General features: G+C 39.5%; 1 non-coding gene across 1 annotated transcript; it reads right to left on the reverse strand.

Annotated features, from left to right (window-relative positions):
• Positions 1 to 20249: 20249 nt before the first annotated feature.
• Positions 20250 to 20322, reverse strand: TRNAK-CUU. The gene has a single exon. It is a non-coding gene; the product is annotated as a tRNA-Lys (tRNA).
• Between the last annotated feature and the right edge of the window lie 1944 nt (positions 20323 to 22266).

Below are 22266 nucleotides of genomic sequence, written 5' to 3' on the forward strand. Positions count from 1 at the left end.
CTTGTGGGACTAAATCACAGGAGTATTGTGTCTAGCCTGGGGCTCCCCAATGCAGGAAAACCATTGAATAATGGAGCAAGCCCAACAAAGGATACACAAGGTATCCAGGGGCATGGACAAGGAGAGGTTGAACAAGCTGAACTTGTTTAGACTAAAGATTAAGTGGGTGCACCTTGGGGGAGGCCTTATTTCTGTCTGTGGATACCTGATCAGAGGATACAGATGTGGTGGAGTCAGGATCTTCTTGCTGATGCAAGCAGTAGTTTGAGAGGTGATGAACGTAAGTTGGAACATATGAAGTTCCAACTAGATAGAAAGGAAAAATGTTTTTTGCTGATAGGGCACACAAATACTGGAAACAAGCTGAGTGAAACTGTTGCATCACCATCCTTGGAGGTGTACAAGACTAAGCTGAGCACTGCCCCAAGGAACCTGATCTAATTAGACCTGTTTTGAACAGGGTGTTGTACTGGATAGACCCCAGAGATCACTTCCAACTTAAATTTGTCTATGATTTTGTGATTATAATGTCACCATCTGTGCCCACCTGTCTTGCCCTCTCAGCACCAGCCAGTTTGTCTGAGCAAGTTTGCATCCAATGCCCTTATGTCACGAAGTCAAAGCCACTGCTGCTTTGTTCTTAATATGGAGACCTTTGGACATTGTAGAGCAGCCCTGTACAAGATGCTTTAGGAGAAGTGGAGTTCCCTGGAATCACTATGTGAGTTAAAAGGAGGAAAGAGAAGAACAGAGGGGAGTGGGGGAAAAGCAGTGAAATGTCTCAGGTAATACAGTGTCCTTCCTGCTTGAAAATTCCTAAGTAAAACTGCCAAATTTTTCCTCAGGCAGTGTTATTTCTGCATGCACTCAAGCCTCTTCTGTTCACTCAGCTGACAAGTATCTTTACTATCTCTCACACTTAATACTATGGTGCCAGCAGGCTGGGCTGGATTACCTTCTGTCTCCTGCTATAAACCAGAACAAAAACTGTCAGCAAACTTGTAGTTATACAGCCAAAACTCAGTCTTCATTTGTTGCAGCAGTGCAACAGGTGACACTAAACCTGGTAGAAGCATCTTGCTTATGCTTCTGTGTGCATTGTAGCCCAGCATACTCATCCGTAGTACAGAAACCAGGGTATATTTATTTTGTATGTATTGTCTCTGCACACAAGCTGAACATAGCCTTGAATGTTCGCTCTGTATTGAAGGAAATGAAATATTTTATTCAACTACAAATCAAACTGATTTTGTGCAGGTGCAGTGATTTTTGTAGACTAATAATACTGAAAAAATTAGAAGTAGGAAGGAGAACTAGTACTTTTAAATGCTGGTATGTGAGGAGACAGCCATTTGTGTGCTTCTTCCAGACATGCCTGGATTATGTGACAGCCGTTGCTGTCATTCAAGAAGTGGTTTCAATTAGGCTTCAAAAAGATGGTTATCAGCTTTGTTTCATTTTTGGGGTTGAAAGGTGCTTTCTGGTTGAAATCTGAGTAGTAGAGGGGCCTCTCTGTCTTTGTTGGCTGAGTGACATTCTAAAGTTTTCTACAAACCAAAGCTGCCGTAAGTTACTGAGCTTGTTTTATTACTTCAGATAACAGACTCAAGGCTTTTTCAAACATTTCCTTCCAGTTCTCAGACTTTGCATCCAGAAGCAAGCTAAGAAGAGACCCAGAGAGGAGTTGCTGTTCAATGCAGTTGAATACTACTCTTAATAGTACCTTATTTAATTTGGATTTTAAATGTTAGCCTGAAGCAGTGGTATACTGCATATTGCTGCAAATTTATTATTATTATTATTATTATTATTATTATTATTATTATTATTATTATTATTTATCTCAAAGTTGGTGGTAGACTCTCCGTGTATGTCAAATGAAGTTCTAGTCGCTTTCAGGTACATGCTGCAAAATTGAAGCCTTTTTTCTCAGTTAGTTACTGAGCAGATAACCATGGTAACCATATTACCATTTTAACTCTCCTCATCAGTTAATCTTAAGTAGCCAGGTGAGGTGCTCCACTACCATTCAGAGTCAGCTCTGAATCATTATGTTATAAGTAAAGGTTTCTGCAAGTAGTCAGTATTACAAGAAACTTCTACTTCCCTTTTGGCTTGCCTACCGTACTCAGAAATACGTATTCAAGTGAATCATCTTCCTGAGGATGATGCATAAGCCAAAAGGAAAACAGTAGAATATTCTTATCCCAAAGGAAGCCTTCTGGCCATGTTTCTGGAAGAGAAAAAAACAAGTTGTGCTTTGAACAAATGTGATTTACAGCCTTTGAGACACATAAGATGCAGAGCCTTAAAAAGCTGAGTTTTTATGGTCACTTTTGCGAGAATGATGTTTGTTCCCAGTTTGTTACATCTTGGGTTGTGTGGAATCCGTATCTGTCATACAGCATAAAAAATTGCAGAGTGCTGCATTACACTCTGTGGCCCCACATAGACATTCCTTATTTTGTAAAATACACAGTGGTCAGCTTCCTTCATTCCTTGCAATGAAAAATTTAAGGAAGTCTGAAAGTTCAAATAGCAATGTATGCATCTGGCACTGCCACTCTCTTATTTAAAATTTCTTTTTCCATGATTCCTTGGCCTCTCATCCTTGCATTCATTTCTGTCTCCATTATAAAAATGTCCTTTTTTATTAATTTTAATTACTTTATTTTTTGTAAATCCATGCTTTTTGTTAACAACTTCTCTTAAAAATTAATGATGATTTTCTTTACTTAATGCTAGCCTTACATCTAAAAGATGTAAAGATGATTTGCAAGCCCTTCTAATTAATTAAAGTGTAAAGTCAATCTGGCAATTTTGTTTATTGCCATAAGGTTTACTGATGCTACTTAGCCTTAAATACATTGCCAAATGACTGATGCTGAAACAGAAACATCTTAATAGCTCTGCTGGCCCGTGTGCAGATGAGCAGTGTCTATACCCAAATTCCAGAAGAAAATCCAATTGTATTAACTGATGATGTACAGGAAGCAATTTTTCCTGTGACGTGAGAGCTGTCTTGCAAGTTTTGCTTCTCTAGTTTCTATCATGTGCAATGGGATGCAAGAAAATCCCATGGTACATACTGAAGTAGGGGCTGAGACTGTTGACTAAAATATAAATATGGTTTCCCAGATAAGTGCTCTAAATGGGAAAGGTACAGTCTCAATCTATACAGTCTGCAAAATGCTTATCCAGTGAATGAAATAAGCAGCTCTGCTAACAGTAGAGTTTTGCTGATCAATGTTTTTGTCCAAGAGGGATCCTGCAGCTCAGGGACTCTGTGTACCTTCGTTGCAGCTGTGTCTGCAGAACAATGGAGTGCAAGCTCAAGAAACAAGTGTCATAGGCAACTCTAGTGACTTCATTAGAATTCACAGAGTCAACCATTTGAACAAACTTTCCCTGATCTAATCTGTGATCTGAAGATATGCTTTCTGTTATCTGTTTGGAAACAGATAGTCTGTTTCCAAAACAAGTCAAGCTTTATTTTTCTTGGGCCTAGAAATCTTTGTTTTAAGAATCATATACCACTTTGTAAATACAGGAAAATAATTATATAAATCCATCTTACAGTGTTTGTGATAGTGGTTGTGCTCATTCTGGGTGAAATAGAAGTCAAGCCATGTTAATTACGTATCAGACACAGTTCATATCAGTGACAGAATAGTTCTGTGTTGAAAAGGTGGCGTCAGCAAAGACCTGTTAGTGCAATGGAAACTGACAAGTTGGGTGTGATTAGCTCAGAAGAGATTGCTCTCCTTTCTCTTAATTGTACTCTTTGCAAATTACAGATGGTTTATATCTTCAAAGTTTTTTGTGGCTTCATTAAAGTCCTGTTAGAGGAGCAAGTATGGGCATGGGTTTTAGTGATATGATAGACAGCATTTAGATTTGGGGTTTCTGAAACGGAAAAGACCTGAGCTTAAATGAGATACTTAAACTTATTTTCAGTTCTTAGTAGATATTTTTCTCCTCAAAATAGTAACATAAGAACAAAGTTGATTAAGATCTCTGTATGAATAGAACACATATCTTCCGATATAACTTCCAATTTGCCTTACCCAAGAAAACTCAAGGAAGTAGCATGAATTTTCTTTTATTATATCAGAGCCACTCCTTTTTTGCAGCACATGTAACTGCTTTGGGGAGTTTACAATAGTACCAAAATCATGCACCGTGGTTTCTGCCAAACATTTCCTTATGTTGAGAAAATATTTTACTAGTAATTATCCTAAAATTAATCAGGATTCTTTTCAGTGATGTAGAAACAGCTTTCTTGAAATGCATTTTTCTTAAAATGTGTGGTGAAGTATAGGGCATATGTTACACAGCCCTAGAAATTAAAGAGTGCTGTTGAGATACGTTTTCTTAAACACTAAGAAGGAGTTGAAAGTCGTCTTCCTTGCCCACGGAATTTATTTTCTCCTGAATCTCTTTATTAGTTAGCAAATTTTATCCTTATCTCATCCTATTGAAAGAACATTGTACAACATCACATATCTGATGATTTAAAAAATCAACTCCATCTAACATTCATACCACTGTTGTTCCTATATAGTTTGTATTTTGCTAACATCCTCTTTTGTCTTACAGGTAACAATTTTCCTGCTAGTCAATGTATCAAAGATATTAGCAATTTCTGAACAGTTGTTGGAATAACTCAGGAAACAAAGAAATGTCATTACCCTGAATTTATAGACAAGGAACAGAGCAACAGGACTAGAAATCATTGCCAGAGTCAAGAGTCAAACAAGCTTTGCTTTTAAGAGGGCACAAATTTCACTCTGCTTCAGACAGTACCTGTGGCTTATAGTGTCAGTCTCTCTAACCCATATCACGTAAGTCCTCTAGACTGACACTATTCTTCAAAAGAGAGTAACTCCAAGTCATGTAAGTCCTGAATATTGTTCTGTCTGTTGAAATAGTGTAAGAGCTTTGTAAGCTGCTTGTAGTCACCAGGCTCCAATATAGCACACTACAAGGAAAAATAACTCGCTGCATGTGCAAATAGTTTCCAGCGCCTGTTACAACATGTCTGCTTAAATGCAGAAAGAATTGTCTTCATGGATGTGGCTGTAAACACCTGAGGTTCACGTAACTGGACAGCGAATATAAGAAAACTCAGGGGTTTGTATCAGTTGGGTACAAGTTATGCCCTGTATTTCATGGTGTGTGAATTGACAGATACAGGCAGCCAGGAAGACCACCAAAACACAGCCAGAAGGCAGAGTAGATTCATATCATCACCTTGCTAACAACACCAGGCAGCAGAGACACACATGGACACAGGTTCAGCTCATCCTAGTGAGTAGAGATACACGGGGCACAGGCTCCGTCAGGCTCAGGTCATTGTAGTGGACGAAGATACACAGGGATGTGGGCTCTGTCAGGCTCAGGTTATCCTAGTGGGCAGAGACACAGAGGAACACAGGCTCTGTCAGGCTCAGTTCATCCTCCAGACAGTGAGGGGGCCACACTGCGTGCCCCCATATAAAGCAGAGCTTTGCCACATGCTCTTTATTGCAAGGCTGTGCTTTCATGTTCGCTCTCCCCCAGCAAGCATGTCTGTGAGAGTGTCTCTGCACAGGAATTCTTCTCCTCAGAACAGGCAGAGGATGAATGCTAGGCATAGTAAGTGGAGTTTTCCCACATTTGTATTCCTAGTATTCCCAGCTGCAAATTATTCACTCCTCACCAAATCTTCTGGTTAACCCTTTCCTCCCAACACGTTGCAATGCTCACTGGAAGGAGTATCTTTTAATGTTGTCGCAAAACATGCAGGCCTGCTTGAAACAGTGAAACAATCCTCCTCAGGCACACTCAAAATTTAGACACTGGACTCCAGTAAAAATCAGCTCAAAAGACAAAAGAAGTAGAGAAGTAACTAGGAGATAGTACTTTCTTTTCTTTGACATTATCTTGGCTGCTTGAAGACCAAGATCCATTTTCAGAGATTCCTTGTTAACCAGATAATTTATCAACCTTTAAATTAAGATCTCGCAACATGAAAAGAAAGCACATGAGCAAGGCACAGAAAAAAGTCTCCTTGCCTTTCAGCTGCTTGTGTCACTTCACTCCAGTGCTCTGTTGTGTCACTTGTCAGCTGTATGCCTCTGCCATGGTGTTAGGCTACCTACTGAGAGTGCAGACAAAAGACTCTCTCATAGGTTTAACAAGTATGTCCAAAAAATCAGCAGCATGCAGGCGTATGTCCTTCACTTCCATGTCTTGGCTTTACAGTTCCTATTTTAGGTGACACTCTGCAAGACTTTTTGGTGAAGAGCAAGGTAAAAAGGGGTAGTCCATCAAGAGAATAAATAGTTGCCCAGAAAATGGTTAAGTAATTACTTAAAAAACCCTCCAATAACCAATAAATTTTTATTCTGAGTCAAAACCTTTTTCTATCTTGAATCTTCCTGCAGAATTAGTGCCAACTGAATAAGCCTTGATTTTACGTCTAAATGGATCTCTTTTTGATTCGAACAATCTAAGTGAATGTGAAGAACATAGTTAATGGAAGTTCTTATAAAATTTTTATGCAAACAGCAGTGCCCAGTGGTGTTTGTTATAGTCATTATGGTACAGTGATACCAATCCTCACTAATTTACTGTGACTCTTCTGCTATTTCATAGTTTCATAGCAGCCCTAAAACTAGAATAATGAACATATCAGCATGTCAGCTCCACTAAAAGAAAAATAAAGTAAATCTAGCCAAGCTGAAAATATGTTCAGGATGTAAGGTAAACAAGAAAAGGAGCAGAGTTTCACTAAGCTCTAATGCATGATTTTTGAAAGCTTAAGTTTGTCACTGTCAGTCTTCTTTGAATGCACTAAAAGGAAAGCCTGACAGACTGACACCCACTCATTCCCTGGTGGCACTGCAACCAGTGAATGGGTGGAGGGACAAAAAGCATTTTGTTTTTCACTTTGCCATCTGATTTTTCACTGGGGGCAGTAGCCTGTCCCTAATATGGTGCATCCTAAGAATGGCAGTGGGCTATTTTTCAGTATTCCAGAGTGCTAATACTATTTGATTAATTACATTCTGGGGTACAAAAGGTAGGTCAAGTTTTTTATACTCTCTTGGGGTCAATATTCAACCAATTGCTACTTTTGCACTAATTTTATTAAATGTGAATTGTTACAGTGAGAGAAAATTCACCATTATTGATGGATGACACTAAACTCCGTAATTGCTTACTATAACAAATCTGAAGCTGATAAGGAGGTAAGTATCCAATTTTAAATTGAAATAATTTTAACAGTCTAAGGAAACATTTGTGAAAAGTAAAAATGGCTTTTAAAGATATTCAGTATATTAATTTTATTTGTATTTGCTTTTCAATAAGGTAAATTTGATCTTTGTTACCACTGGGGATTTTAATAGAAACCTAGTTTTCAGAGTTGTTATACACATATTTGTATATGTTATGAAACAATTAGAGTTTGTAAGCATGACTTCTTATTTCATATTCTTTCCTTGATTCTTTTAAGGAAAAAAATCAATTACTTAATTTTGTGCAATCTTATGCAATGTTAAATACTTATTGATGGCTGTGTTCTCAGCTTTTCATGCAAAGTAGGCCAGACTTCTGAATGCTGTGCTTTGTTGTAATATATGGGTCGCATCAGGTGTTTACTGAACTGAAAAGGCTACCTCTCCACTACTTCAGAGAATTCTACACTGTGTCTAAAAGAGCCAGATATATATCTTTACAATACAGAAAGAACAAGAACTTACATGACCTGTGTTTTATGACCTTTGAGGAAGGGCTAAAATTATGCATTTGGACTTACACACATGTATGTGTGCACATATATATTTATTTATATTTATATATATGCAGTTGCCCCTTGTCAATTTTTCTAGACTCTTATCCTCCTTCCCCTCAGAAACTACTTCCTTATTCCTAGAGACAAATGATGTTAAGGTGTTGAGGAAAAAGAGATTTGTTCCCTCACATGTTTCAGACTACTTTTGTTACTGCATCTTCTTGGAGATAGAGCAAATTCTGTCCCTGCAGTCTGTGTTTTAGGCTGTGCCTACATTAGGATTTTGTTTCAGAGCAATTGCGGTTTTCAAGCAATTTCCCTGATAATTCCCCAGGTTGGTTCTGGTTGCAGAAGGGCTCAGTTACCTTTGCAGCCTTTGAGTTTGCAACCTTTTGGCCTCAGCAGCAGCTGTTTCAACCTACTGATTTGTTGATACCATAGCAAATTGCTTGTTGGTTGGCTCTCCAAAGGGTTGTGTGGGGAAAGGATTGGGTGGCTTCTTTTGCCTTCTCTGTCTTTTGTCATGGAGTGTATTACATTTGGGCATACTGGGATGAGTACTCTTGTTCTTTGGTCTTAGAAGTTAAATAGTTCTAGACTATCTATGCATGTTTAGGATGCAATCTAAAAGTACAAAGGTTTGCAAGAGTAAGTCCCAGTCACAGAACATCAGACCACAGAAATCAAAACTTATATTGAAAGACTGATTGTTGTCACAAACCAGCTGCATTAATGAGTGTGTAAAAAGATGAATTATATAGTAGAAGACCTGATCAAAGGCTAGATTTTTGCTACTTTCCCTTATTTGTTTCATACTTTACTCATCCTTGAACATGAGCCACCTCCTCCCTCCAATACAGGGACAAATCCCATTTAACATCTTCATTAATGACCTGGGTGATGAACCTGCATTTTCATCAAGTTTTCAGATGATAAAAAGTTGGAAAGAGTACCTGATAAACCAGTTGTTTCTGCCGCCAGTTGTTTCTGCTGCTATTCAAAATATATGGGTCAACAGGAAACCCGTTGAGTTAAGCATGAGCAAATGGAAAATCCTACACCTTGGGAGAAATAACCTCTGGCATCAGTAAATGCTGACTTAGAAAGCTTTGCAGAGAAGAATCTGGGGGTCCTCATAAATGATGAGATGGCCATTAGCCAGGAATCGACCTTTGTGTCAAAGATGGCCAAAAACATCCTGTGCTTCATTAGGACTGTTGGCAGCAGGTTGTGCAAGGTATCCCCTCTACTCAACGGTGGTAAGATTCAGCTGGAGTTACTTCCCAGTACAATAAAAATGTGGACATACTAGATAAGAGTCTTACAATGGGTCACTAAGATGACTGATGCTTGGCTTAAAGCATTCAGCAATACCAGGACAGGCTGAGAGAGCTGAGAGGGTTTATCCTGGAGAAGGGAAAGCTCTGGGGAAATCTTATCAATCTGTACCTGTCTAATGATGGAAGGAAATAAAGAAGATGAAGTCATACCCTTCTCAGTGGTACCCCGAGACAGGACAAGAAGAAATAGGCACAAATTGCATTTCCACTTGGAATTATGAAGGACATTTTTATTTCTGTGATGGTGATCAAACACTGGATCAGATTGCCCAGAGAGGAGTGTTGACTTTGCAGCCTTCAGGATATTGAAAACATTACTGGACATGGCTTTGAGTTATGTGTCATAGGTGACCCTGCTCTGAGAAAAGGGGATGGAAAAGTTCCTCTCCAGAGGTGCCATTCACTCTCAGGTATTCTGAGTCTGTAATTTTGGTGTTCGAAAGGTACTTCAGGCTTCCTCTCCTAGCTGTGGGGCTGAGATGACAGCCTTTTGTGCTCACCTGGGCTAATACATTAATGAGTACTTCATCAGAAGCAGACACACTAGATCTATCTTGCCTTTCAGATGCTGCTCTGCTATTGCTTCTATGAAAGAAAATACATCTCTGCCTATACCTAACTTACAATAAATTGACATTTTTCATCAGCTTTTAATTTCAAAATATCCAGGTAGCAGCCATTTTCTGACTCAGAGCATCCCTTTTGAGGTACATGCTGTGAAACCTTTTTACCTCTGGATTACTTCTCTCTGTGTTTACATTCTTCCTGTGATCTCTTGAGACTTACAAATGCTTTTCTGCTCACCCATTTCTGAGGAGCTGAAGGGAGTGCTGTGAGAGCTGCCTTCAGTTTGAGCACATGACAAGGTGGAGGCAGACATGAGAGATGCTGTTCCTGCAGAGATAGTAGGCCGTGGCCATTTGAAAAACAGCTGGTCACATTGCAAGTAACTGCCTTAATACTGGAGTACAGGCTGCTGCAGCATTCAAACCCTTATGAAGCCTTTCTCTAAAGCATAATAGATTTTTCTTGGTGGATTTTAAGAGCACTGTGTAGTAAATGAGTTATAGGATTACAGTGACAAGCTGAGAGCCTGCAAAGTGCTCTGCTGTGCCTTGAAGGATAGACCAGCACCTCTGGGAGCCAGATCCTGTCACTGGTCACCAGAAAGAAGAGATTATTGCCTGCCCCTCCACTTTCCCTCATGAGGAAGCTGAAGACTGCAATGAGGTCTCCCCTCTGTCTTCTCTTCTCCAGGCTGAACAGACTAAGTGACCTCAACTGCTCCTGACACAACTTCCCTTGCAGACCCTTCACCATCCTCATGGCCCTCATTTGGATGCTCTCTAATGTGTTTTTTATATTGTGGCACCTAACTGGGTTGAGAACTGACTGTCAGAGCTCAGAGGGTTGTGGTCAGCAGTACAGAGTGTAGCTGGAGGCCTGTAGTCAGCGGTGCTCCCCAGGGGTCAGTACTGCATCCAGTCTAGTTCAGTTTATTGATAAGTGACCTGGATAAAGGGACAAGTTTGCTGATGACGCAGGACTGGGAGGAGTGGTTGACACACCCGAAGGCTGTGTGAGAACTGGACAGGCTGGAGAAACTAATGAAGTTCAGTAAGGGCAAATGCAGGGTCCTGAACATGGGGAACAACAACCCCATGCACTGGTGCAGGCTGGGGCCTGACCTGATGGAAAGCAGCTCTGCAGAAAGGAACCTGTGGGTCCTGATGTGCCCTTGTGGCCAAAAAGGCCAGTGGTATCCTGGAATGCATTACAAAGAGTGTGACCAGCCAGTAAAGGGAAGTGATACTGCTCCCTCTACTTTACCCTGGTGAGGTCATGTCTGGAGCAGTGTGTCCAGCACCAGTTCAAGAAAGGCAGGGAGCTACTAGAGAGGATCAAGTAAATGGCTAGGAAGATGATTAGAGGACTGCCACATCTCTTGTACGAGGAAGACGGCTCCTTCAAACCCCTTCCCTTTAACCAGAAGGACTGACAAGCTCACTCCCAGGGCTCTGTAATCCTTCTTGGTTCTCTTCAGACTGCTTCTGTATGTATCACTGCTGTCCATGTAAAACAACAGCACTGAGTAATAAGTGGTCCATACAGGGCTCAGTCTCTTGGTGACATCCCTGACATGATCCCCCAATAAAGAGCACACCTCTCTACAGAGTACATCAGGTCAGCATATGGGTACCTCTGCTCCTCCCAGAAGAGAGTAACCTGTCTAAGTTGTGCTGGGTGTTACATGGGCAGATCAGGCTGCTTTACTCTGGTTATACAGCAAGCAGACCAGGCTGCCTTACCCAGCCCCAGCATCTCTCCTGATGTGGTGGGTCTTCAGTCTGAAGAGCAGTGAAGTGGTTCTGCAAGGGCACCTCATGCAGCGGGCAAAGTCCATTCCTCCTGCAGGTCCTTGCGTTGAAAGCTTCCATTCTTCTGTGTTATTGGCCTCCTTCCTTCTCTGTGTGCTGGTGGGGGAGTTTTGGGCTGTCTGGTTGTGGACTTTGGGCACACTGCAGACTGCATTCAAAGCCAGCTATCTAATTCCATCTCAGCCTCCCCGATATTGCACCAGTAGCTTCCAGAGGCTATTACGTGCTCCCCTCACTAACATTTGGAGTGGCTATGCTTGACAGAGGGCTTCTGAAGTTAATTTACATTAATTTCAGACATTTTTAGGTTTAAAATGGTTGATGTATGATTTTTTCCTTAGAAGTACCTACATTTTAGGAAATGTTCTGTGTCAAGACAACACAGTTTCTCTTAAGTCTGTCATCTTGCCTCAGGCAGTGCCATACTCTTCATTTTGCTAGCGGCATTCAGCTCTCAGGTGGAAGCTGTCCCCAAGGGCAGTTTTGAAAAGCAGAACACCTTACCCACAAGTTCAGTGGATGGAAGTCTGGAGTAAAGGCATCAGTAAGCTGTGTTTTGCCTCCCTAGACACAAATTAGCCTGTTTACAGACCAAGTCTGTGCTTGTTCTCTGTCATACACAGCAATGAAAGCTCATGGTGTAGGACCATCAATACTGCTTCAGCACAGACACGGCTAAAAGCCACTGCAGTGTGGTCAGGGCCCAAACTTGCAGTGTCAGCAACTCCCTGCTAATTTAATCACACCCTTTGATGAAGTCAAAGGAGTGTCCTCTGTGAAAAATGGGGCACTATGTGTCCCCATAGAGCAGGAGGGTGCTAAAAGGCATCACTGAGGCAGAGCCAGTGTCTGACACTGCATCTGATGTCTGCTCATGACACCATGCTTGTGTGCCTATTTTCCATGTTGGTGCTTGCAGTGCACAGAGCCTCGAGTGTCCTGCTTGTTTCTATCATCTGCTCCATTTCTGTATGTTCGTGTGGGCATTCTGTATCATTTTAATGAAAGAAGCACTTCATAATATTTTAGTTACATACAGTTTCACCTGGCAATACTCTCTGCCAAGTTCAACCAGGTCTTTGCCATCAACATGCCTCAGTAGTTTTGGAAGTCCCAGGAAAGCATATAAAAAGGAATTGGGGGCAGGCATTTCAGTGTCTCTGCTTCTGTAATTCATATCTAAATGCATATATGGTGCTGCTGTAATGGAATAAATACTGGTTAAAATTTAATCTTTGTTTATGACTGTCCTATTAATAAGTAGTTTGGGAACTGTAAACCTGCTGCATACTTAGCAGCATTTCCTAAAAAGCTCAGCATGTTAAACTCTGAATTACTGAAGAAAAATGAAGTCAAAAAAGTTTTTAAAAAAACAAAAAATACAAAAGGTCTTTCTTGGGTGGTGAATTAAATTTCTTTGAAAATCTAGCTCAGAATGCTCTTGAAATGTGATTCTTACTATAAAGAGGGTTGTGGGATCTTATTCTACTCTGGTGAATTTATGTATTTAAGTTAGAACAAGAAAGGATATATGTCTACACTGGGATCTTAAGTAAGACTTCTGTGACTGACACATACTAGTGGTATAACATATTACACTTGTTCCAGATTTTGCAATAAATTTTAATTTTTCACTGCAGTAACAATGGCTGCTTGAAATCACAGGCTTTTGCAATCCATGTGCTTTACGAGAAAAGGAATAAAAATATTGATTTAATGGAGGAAATTTGATTATAAGTCAAGAAATTACTCTAAGTGTTGGCAATAGGTAGACTTTTGGAATCCACTTATAAGTTTTCTGGGCAAAAATGAATTGTTAATGAGTATTGTAAAATAAAATGTGTCTGCTTTAAAATTGTTGCAATCATAAATAAACCAACAAAATAGAATGGCCTTCTTTAATAGTGAGATTGCAAAACTATAGCAGACAACAGACAGGGAACTGCTTTCAGGACACTGCTGGAGGGAGACAGTGGGAAGGTAGTGAGTTACCAGCCTTTCTGGTGGCTGAGATGCTGCTTCCCTTGAGCTTGGTCCATAGTCAAAGGGAAATTTCCACTGATTTCAATAGACTGCACATCCAGTCCCCTTTTAGCAAGCTACTGGGTTTTTTAATTCACCATATGTCTCTTAATAACCAGATCACTACTAATAAAGCTCAGAAATTATATTAGGAATTCAACCGTGAAATTAGATGCAACCAGCTAAGTCAGAAGTAGAACAACAATTAACAAAATATTGGTAAATGTAAATCTCGGAGCATCTTGTAATACCTTTATACACTGCCAAGAGCAAGGATCTTCATTTCTTTTTATTAAAGGCCTCTTGTGGTAAACAATTAAACAGTACCAGCAATTCCTTTACCCCAGCTGTCATTCTGATGATGAGAATGCTTGGGCAACTGACATCTACTTTCAGTGCTATCGAACTGTAAATAAATTGTGAGGCCTTTGTGCGCGTGTGATAATATATAGTCATCTCTATGTAGGCACATATGCAGATTGTGTGAGCCTTGCACCTAATATAATATAGTTTCAGCCAGACAAAGAGTGTGGGGAAAAAAATAGTTTGTGAGAAATTTGAAATTATTTTTCAGGGTTTCTTTTTGGGGCAGTAACAACGCTTAAAGTTTCGAGTATCAGAGTGAGAATAAAAAAGCTGATTCCCAGCATTAAGACATGTTTTTTTTGCCTTTCCCCACCCCCGTTTCACTCACACTTCCTTGACTAAGGAAGACAGATTGAAAAGCATTGTCACATACAAATGCAAAACCACATGTACAGGTAAAAATTTTCTGTATTAATTTCAAATGTTCATTCAAAGTTTCCTATTCATTTTGCATGAGGATTTGTTGAAGCTTCCATTGCCTTTGTTCCTTACTCAATCATTAACATTCTGTATGTCAGTTAGAATTACAGGGTTTGAAACAAATGTTTGATTTCTATCACATTTGATTGTTACACCGCTACAACTTCTTGGGTATTTCTGATCTCCAAGTAGCTGCCTACTTAAGATTCTGGTTGGTTAGGAGTGACCTTCCCCCTGAAGTCTAGAAGATAAATTTAAAATCCCAAATAAATAAAAGTCTAGACAATGAAAGGTTATTTACAGGAGTTGAGGCGGTCACATTCTGACTCTATGTTCCTATTAGAAATATTCAAGCACATTTTTTTGATATGTGCTATCCTTATACACACTTGGAAACCATGCCTTGGATGGCTGTGAAAATGCGATATTCATTGGCATTCATTTCATTAGCAATGTAAATCACTTTAAATGGCGTATTTTGGCAGTGTTTCTTGAAAACCGCTGTTCATTAGCTGAGAAAGAAGCAAGCTCTCTAGGACACACTGCACACTATCAAATTTTTAGGCTGTCCTTCACAGTATTCACCTTGACGGGGCTCCCTGGTACAACACATGTGCCCACAAAAAGGCATGTGACTAAGCAGGGGAAGACCTGACTCAGAAAGAAAATTTCAAGGAGAAATGAGAGCCAAGAGAGCCAAAGCTGTCCTTGGAGGAAGTGATGCTGAGCCACATACCTCTTTCTAGGTCAGAGAGAAGCATTTTCCTCCATTGGGGATTCAGAGCTGAGAACCTCATCTGGTGCCTAAACAAAGCTAGGCCTTCATTTCTGGCTGGGAGCTAGGGATTTTTGCCAGATAAATGAATAAATAATCATCTGGAATTTAAAGGACTGAACCTCAAATACACACTTTAACTGGGCAGTGATGTGACACAGATGTCCTGAGCGCCTCTCTCACCAGGATATTGTGGAGGGAGATTTTTCTTAACACTTCCAGGTAAAAGTGCTCTGGTGTGTTTTTCTCACAGCCTGCTGGATGAGACATTTTCCAAGTAGGTGGAATTAAGCACAGCCTGGATTAAAATTTCAGTGCAAAGGAAGCATAGAATCTTCACATGTCCCAAATGTGCAACCACACTGCAGACTTCCAGGGCTTTAGACTGAGTTAGATACACAGCCCAGCTATTTAGTCACAGTTCATATTAGATATGGGTTTTCCCATCACCAGGAATTCCTTCCTTCATAATGTAGGTGAAGGAAAAGAGTCTACTAGGTACTTGTTTAATAGCTAATGGGCTCGTGGTTTAATAGCAGGGCTGCTGGAAATACCATCCAATTCTGTGTAGGACCTGCACACCTCCTATAATCCCCTAGGGCACCTAACTGCATCTTCTTCAGTCCCAGCTCAGAAGTCAAAATTAATTTTAACACATTGTTTTTCTTCTGCTTAAATCATTGCTAGTTGATTACATCTTCTCCCTGTGCTTTTTTTGTATGGTCTCTTATTAACCATTGCCATCTATGTCTGCTGCAGCATCTCTTAGTGGATGCCAGACTCTTCAGTACTGAGATTGTTTTTTAGTTTTCCATTTTGCATGTCCCATTTTCTGTGTCAAGAATACATTTTATTATAAAGATGCTGGAAATACTAGATTCAAAATGACGGTTGTCAAAAAACCAGACATTTTTTCTGATTCAGAAGCTTCAATTAAGCATATTAATGGAAAAGAATTACTTCATCAGGCATTCAAAGATGTTACCCTCCTTGAATACTCTCTGATCAAGGCCTGCACTCTGTGTTTTATCATCACATACCTGAGCCAACCAATGCTGGTCACTTTTTATTAATGACAATTTACAGACTTCAATGATGAATAAAGTATATCCTCAGTGCTTTTTGTTTTGTTGTCTTGTTGTTTTTTTTCTTTTATTTTTCATCTTTTTATGACTAATCCTTGGTAATTTCCTGATCATTTGTGATTTGCTGGAATTCTACATCATACCCCTTTTTTTTTTTTTGGTCAGGTGCTGTGTGTTCTTCATGAACGGGTTTTCCATAGAAATATGATACCTCTAAATATGCAGTTTTAAAGTTTGATTGTTGTGTGTTACCACATTATTTACATTGAGACCCTTGAAACTATAAAACACAACCTCTAAATATGCAGTGTTACAGTTTGATTGCTGTGTGTTATCACATTATTTACATTTGAGATCCCGGAAACTATAAAACACATCTTCTTTAAGATGTATCTATTTCAAATTCAGGTACAGAAAAGTAGCAGGTTTCTCTTCAGTTGCTATTTTGCTGAGTGCCTCTGGGTGAAAGCATTTCTTTCAATAGGCCTCATTTAACTAGGTGTCAAAATAAAGCAAACTGCAGGGGAGAAGAAAGAAGATAGCTTTCATTTCTGTCCTTGCCCGGTTTGATTGTTTTTTTCCCTTTGTGACTAGCAAGTGTATGGCTATCTCAGGAGTTTGCAGTGCTCAGTTCATCAGTCTCCACTTCCTAATGTTTTGGGGGACCGTAACCCAGGGTGGTGTGTCGGTAAGGAGGCTCTACATTCTTTAGGGAAAAGTTCTTTTGAAAATGAAATAGTGATCTGACAGGCTCTGTGTTTCTTGCTCCCTTATGCATGTGAGCAGTAGCTACTTATCTTCCAGGAGCATTTTCTAAGTTTTGAGCAAAAATTAGCACTTACACAATGCTTTATGGTGTTGATTCTTAAAAAACAGGTTCTAATTCCCATCTATTTTCTGCAGCCTTGATTTTTCTGTTATCATTCCTGCATAAACATATATCATCCTTTGTCTCTCACATATCTGAAGCTATTTTTCCTCAAGTGTTTTCCAGCATCGTGATAAAGCAATTTGTTCAGTAAAGAACATATTGTGATATATAAACACAATGTTCCTGCTGATAGTATTTATGACTCATTTTATTCAGTTCTTCCTGATGTTTTATAAAAACATCTATTCTACAAAAATTTGAATTCTACAGAAATTTCTGTTTGTTATGAACCTACAGAAAATTGGCACTTGCACTTTTTAATATGTATGTATAAGACTTTGCAAGTTTTTCTTGAAGTCTCTGTTCCCTCATCTTGCTATATAATCTTCCATCATCATATCAGAGAAAAAAAAAAGCATAACAAAGTTAGATGGCAAGTGTTTACCAGAAAACAAAAATAGCTAACGAAGTGACATTTTTCTTCTTTTAATGATTAAGTTCCTTTTGAATTTCCTTGAATTTTCCATTTCTCTTTCCAGAATTTTTACTGATTTACTACCAGTAGCACTGATGTGATCAAGGCCATCTAATAAAGCTTTACCTTTGTGACAGTTAGTGTCTGTTTTCAGTCCACATGAATTTAAAAGGACCACTGCAGGTTCTAACACAGTTTTGAAGTTGACTGAGGATGTAATTTCCACACAAAAAGTCAAAGAGCTAACTTAATGTATTTTTTTCCACAGATGCAATCTTAGGAATATAACTGGTTTGTTTATATAATTTTTAATTGAGTGAGAATTGTCTATCTTAAGCTGGACAGCATCCATATAATTCTAATTGAGACACTTGTCCTGAGAATATTTGAAAAGGTCATCATCAGTATTTTCTTATACAGTAACATGTCATGTTATGAAACAGTTTACAGTTAATGACAAGAAGATTGATTAGAATAGTGAAAGGAGGACTAGCAAATGTTACTCCCACCTTAAAAAGGGCAAGAAGGAGGATCCTGGGAACTTCAGGTGCCCGAGTGTCATCTTGATGCCTAGGGATGGTGGTGGGGCAGCTAAACCTGGAAAAGACTGACAGGCGCATGTAGGACAATAAAGTTTTCAAGAGTAATTAACAAGGAATCACAAAGGGGACATTATGTTTGACCAACCCAATAACCTACAATGAAATGAGTGACTTGGGGAGAGCAATGGCTTCTGCCTACCTGGATTCCCAGAGTACTGACACAGGGTGAACCCCCCAAGACACCCGCATATTTTCACAATGGTTTATAACATTAAACTCTTAACAGTGGCTTCAACATTTATATAACCAAGTTACAGTTCTTTATAGTCAGATTAAAAGTAAGAATGTAATTTGGATGTTTTTTCTAGAGGAAAAAGACGCGTAACTTTTCAGTTCCATCTCTGAACATGTGATGGTTCATATACAGCCCTAAAAAACTCCATGGGATTAGTAGTTTTCAGAAAACATCCAAGCTAAGAAAATACCACTAACTTTATTTCAAACTATTCACCAGAATTTTAAATATTAAGTGAATATGTTATCTCACTAAAAATTGCATCTGTGTCTCACCCAGCAAGAGGTTCAAGATAAAATTGAACCTGAAGTAGGGCCTAAGTGAAGTTAAAACATAATTTCAGCGTCAGAAGTAAAATGCCTGAAAATTATCTGATAAATTATTTCCTTACCTGAGTTGATGAAGAATTATTGTATAGATACTGTGAAGTATTATTTATAGTTAGCTTACTCTTCCTCTAAGAGAAGTGAAAAAAGAGCAGGAAATGGGGAAACTGTGCTTCCACAATCATTCTTGGAGTCCTTGCCATTAATAGTATTTTTCTTCTCAGGAGTGTTTTTTTACTGAACATAAACTATGTGTTTTGCAGGCTCTGCACTTTTCTTGTGTGTATTCTTTACATACAACATATGTATGACAATGCAGTCTATCACTGACAGAAATTACAGATACATTTTCTTCAATGTGTGGAATAGTTTTTCTTTTTTTCATGTCCTTGTCTGTCAGCTAAACTACAATAAAATAATGTACAAAGCAGTCATGAAAATAGAAAGGTTGCATTCATTCTAAGGGTTGTCCTGCCCATTGAAATGTCTACTCCTGTTTAGGAATATACATAATAAACCAAAAGCTCCTGTCCTAGTACAATCTAAAAATCTAATTTGCTTTCAATGATTTGGTGGTTTTACTGATACAGATAATATTTTATCCACATCTGGTTACCTAGTGTTAAATGCAGTTAAAAGATTCCAGAACTTATAAGCATTGAAAAAATGCATTTTTATACTTTAATTATACAATATTTTATTTCTATCTTATTTCGTGTGTGTCTCTTTAAGTCTTTCCAGGTTCTCGGTTTCCAAAGATTTATCTTTTGGTCTTGTTTTTTGGTTTTGTTTAGTTGGTTGTGTTTGGGGTTTTTTTTGATTTGGGGGTTTTGAGGGGTTTTTTTGGGGCTGCAAATTCATTTCATTTCCTTGTACCTGTTCAGGCAAGATGATTACTAGCGTTTGTGCATATCCTGTAGGAACCCAGAGTGCAGAGAATATTTCTCTGTCTGTTTTGAAGGGTTTTACCCCCTTGGACAACACTGTTTTTTGACCTTCATCCTTGGAGAAAAGTGCCTACCCTCGGGGAAGAATTAGAATCTACACTGGTGTGAACTACGTGATAGAATATTATGTGAGATTGTCACAGGGTGAAAAATTTAGAAGATTTAGGTTTGTTAATATAGTAAATAGATAAAAGCAAAAAGCTTCAAAATGGAGGATTGTTGTTGTTCTCCAGACCTCCTTCTTCTTCTACTACTACTCCATATTCTGCAGTAAAAGTAGTTTGGGATGATTGGACAAAGAATTCCGCAGCTCCTGTCTACGTGACTAGATTATTTATTATACATTGGTGGAAAAGTAAAAATAATGTACGCTTTTAGTGACCATTGGTTAATTTACCTTTAAAAAGGCTGTGTAATCTTGATAATTGGGCATTCTCCTGCATTCTCTGCTCTGCGCTATGTCTGGGTCACGTTAAGTGGCTCTGTTTCTCTGATAAGACTTAATAAACAACTATCTGAAAGCAGAGAAGGCCGAAAGTCCCATTCGTCTCTTGGACTCCTGGCAAAGACTCTGAAATTCTCTCCCATCAGGGGAGACACAATTACAGCACGGAGAGTGTCAAATGGCGCCCAATGTGGGGCTCAAACCCACGACCCTGGGATTAAGAGTCCCATGCTCTACTGACTGAGCTAGCTGGGCAAATGCTGAAACATGACTGCAGTCAAAACCGACCGCCGTTGCCAGGGTAACCGCAGTACCTGAGGATGGGGGGGGGTGTTATGCCGCACCACGCAGGCGTGGAAGCAAGGTGTTCCAAACGTGGAAGTAAAGCGGGATCAGCAGCGGCGGGGGTGATGACCGCAGCTGTGTTTCAGCATTTGCCCAGCTAGCTCAGTCAGTAGAGCATGGGACTCTTAATCCCTGGGTCGTGGGATTGGGCAATGCAAAAATATAATGATTTGCAGATTGCATTGTTAGGTTGTTCAGGTATTTGCTCAATTCATTTTCCAAGCCACGAACTGCTGCTTCACTGAATAGCACAGAACTGGGCCAACTGCTTGTTGCAGTGGAATATGTGTTTCCTTTGTTGTTCAGTGTACACAGGCACTCCATCGTGCTGGGCGAGGCAACCTGAAACTGGAGAGTCCAGCACTGCAGGCTAGGTGCTCCGAGCCAGTGCTCGGGACCTGCTGTCTCCAGGCGCACACAAGTCTTGACAAAAACACAACAGAACCTGGCAACTCTTGGGCTCACCAGTACAGGAGGGATTTCACTTGGAGGCGGGATGAATGTATTCCCACAAACCTTGCTCTCTAGGTAAATCAACACAGGAGCAGGCTAATGGGGCCATGGCTTTTTCCCTGTCTGTTCTGTTTACTAGGTTTGTGTTTGTTTCCCCCTGTTTGCTCTCAGTCTGTGTTCCCTTTTGGAGCTGAACTGTGGGCAGGGGGAAGCAGCCTGGCGAACCCCTCCTTGGGAGCATGTTTACAGCTCTGGTGGAAGTCATCTGGTGACAGTGTTGTTAAAAGTACTAATGACCTCTCCCGCCTGTTGTTTTTATTACATCTCTCCCTGCCAACAGCTTTAGGAATTTATTGTATAAGAGAATTAGGATGAATCAGAGCCAAGCATGTGCTGGGGGGGGAGTGGAGAGGAGGGAAAGGGAAAGTTGCTACAAAGGTTGATATAATCAGTAAAGATTTCTTTGATTTGTTGTCATTATTACAGAGATGAGATTTTTTAATGACCAGGAACTTTGTAGAAGAAGGATGTCTGTAGGAACCCAGAGTGCAGAGAATATTTCTCTGCCTGTTCTGAAGGGATTTTATCCCCCCTGAACAACCCTGTTTCAACCTCCAACCTTGGAAAAAACTACCAACCCTCAGACAAGAATTAGAAAATATACTGGTGTGAATTAGGTGATAGAATACTATGTGATATTATCACAGGGTGAAAAATTTAGAATTTTTAGGTCTATTTGCGTAGTAAATAGATAAAAGTAGAAAACCACAAAATGGAGGATAAGTTGTAGTTAAAAGCTTCTTTCTCCTTCTTCACTAACTCCATATTTTGCAGCAATAGTGGTCTGGGATGATTTGATAAAGAATTCCGCAGTTCCTGTCTACGTGATTTAGGAACTTCTTGGACATGGGTAAAAAAGTGAAAATATCTTGCTTTTTAAGTTTTCATTGGGTAATTTATCTTTAAAAGGCTGTGTAAATCTTGATAATTAGGCTTTTCTTCTTCATTCTCTGCTCTATGCTGTGTCTGGGTCACGCTAGTGACTCTGTTTCTCTGATAAGACTTAATAAACAACTATCTAGCAGCAGTGAAGGCTGAAAAGTCTCCGTTTGTCTCTCGAACAAACTCCTGGCAAGGACTTTAAAAACTCTCCCATCAGGAGAGATTTGATTACAGCACAATCAGTGTCGATGTCTAAATACCTACTACAAAAACCTATTCTGTATCTTTATGTTTTCTGTTGCTAGATACTTTTCTAAAAGTCATACAAACTGTCTGGGGTGAAGAAATGAACATTTCAGCTGATCTTCAGCTTCTCTGAAGACATTCCTATAACTTTGATTTAGCCACACTTAGGTTTTTCTGCTTAAAGTAGAACAAAAAATAATAATTTAATAACTA

Source organism: Corvus cornix, chromosome Z, assembly GCF_000738735.6.
Source record: "Corvus cornix cornix isolate S_Up_H32 chromosome Z, ASM73873v5, whole genome shotgun sequence".
Lineage (NCBI taxonomy): Eukaryota > Metazoa > Chordata > Aves > Passeriformes > Corvidae > Corvus > Corvus cornix.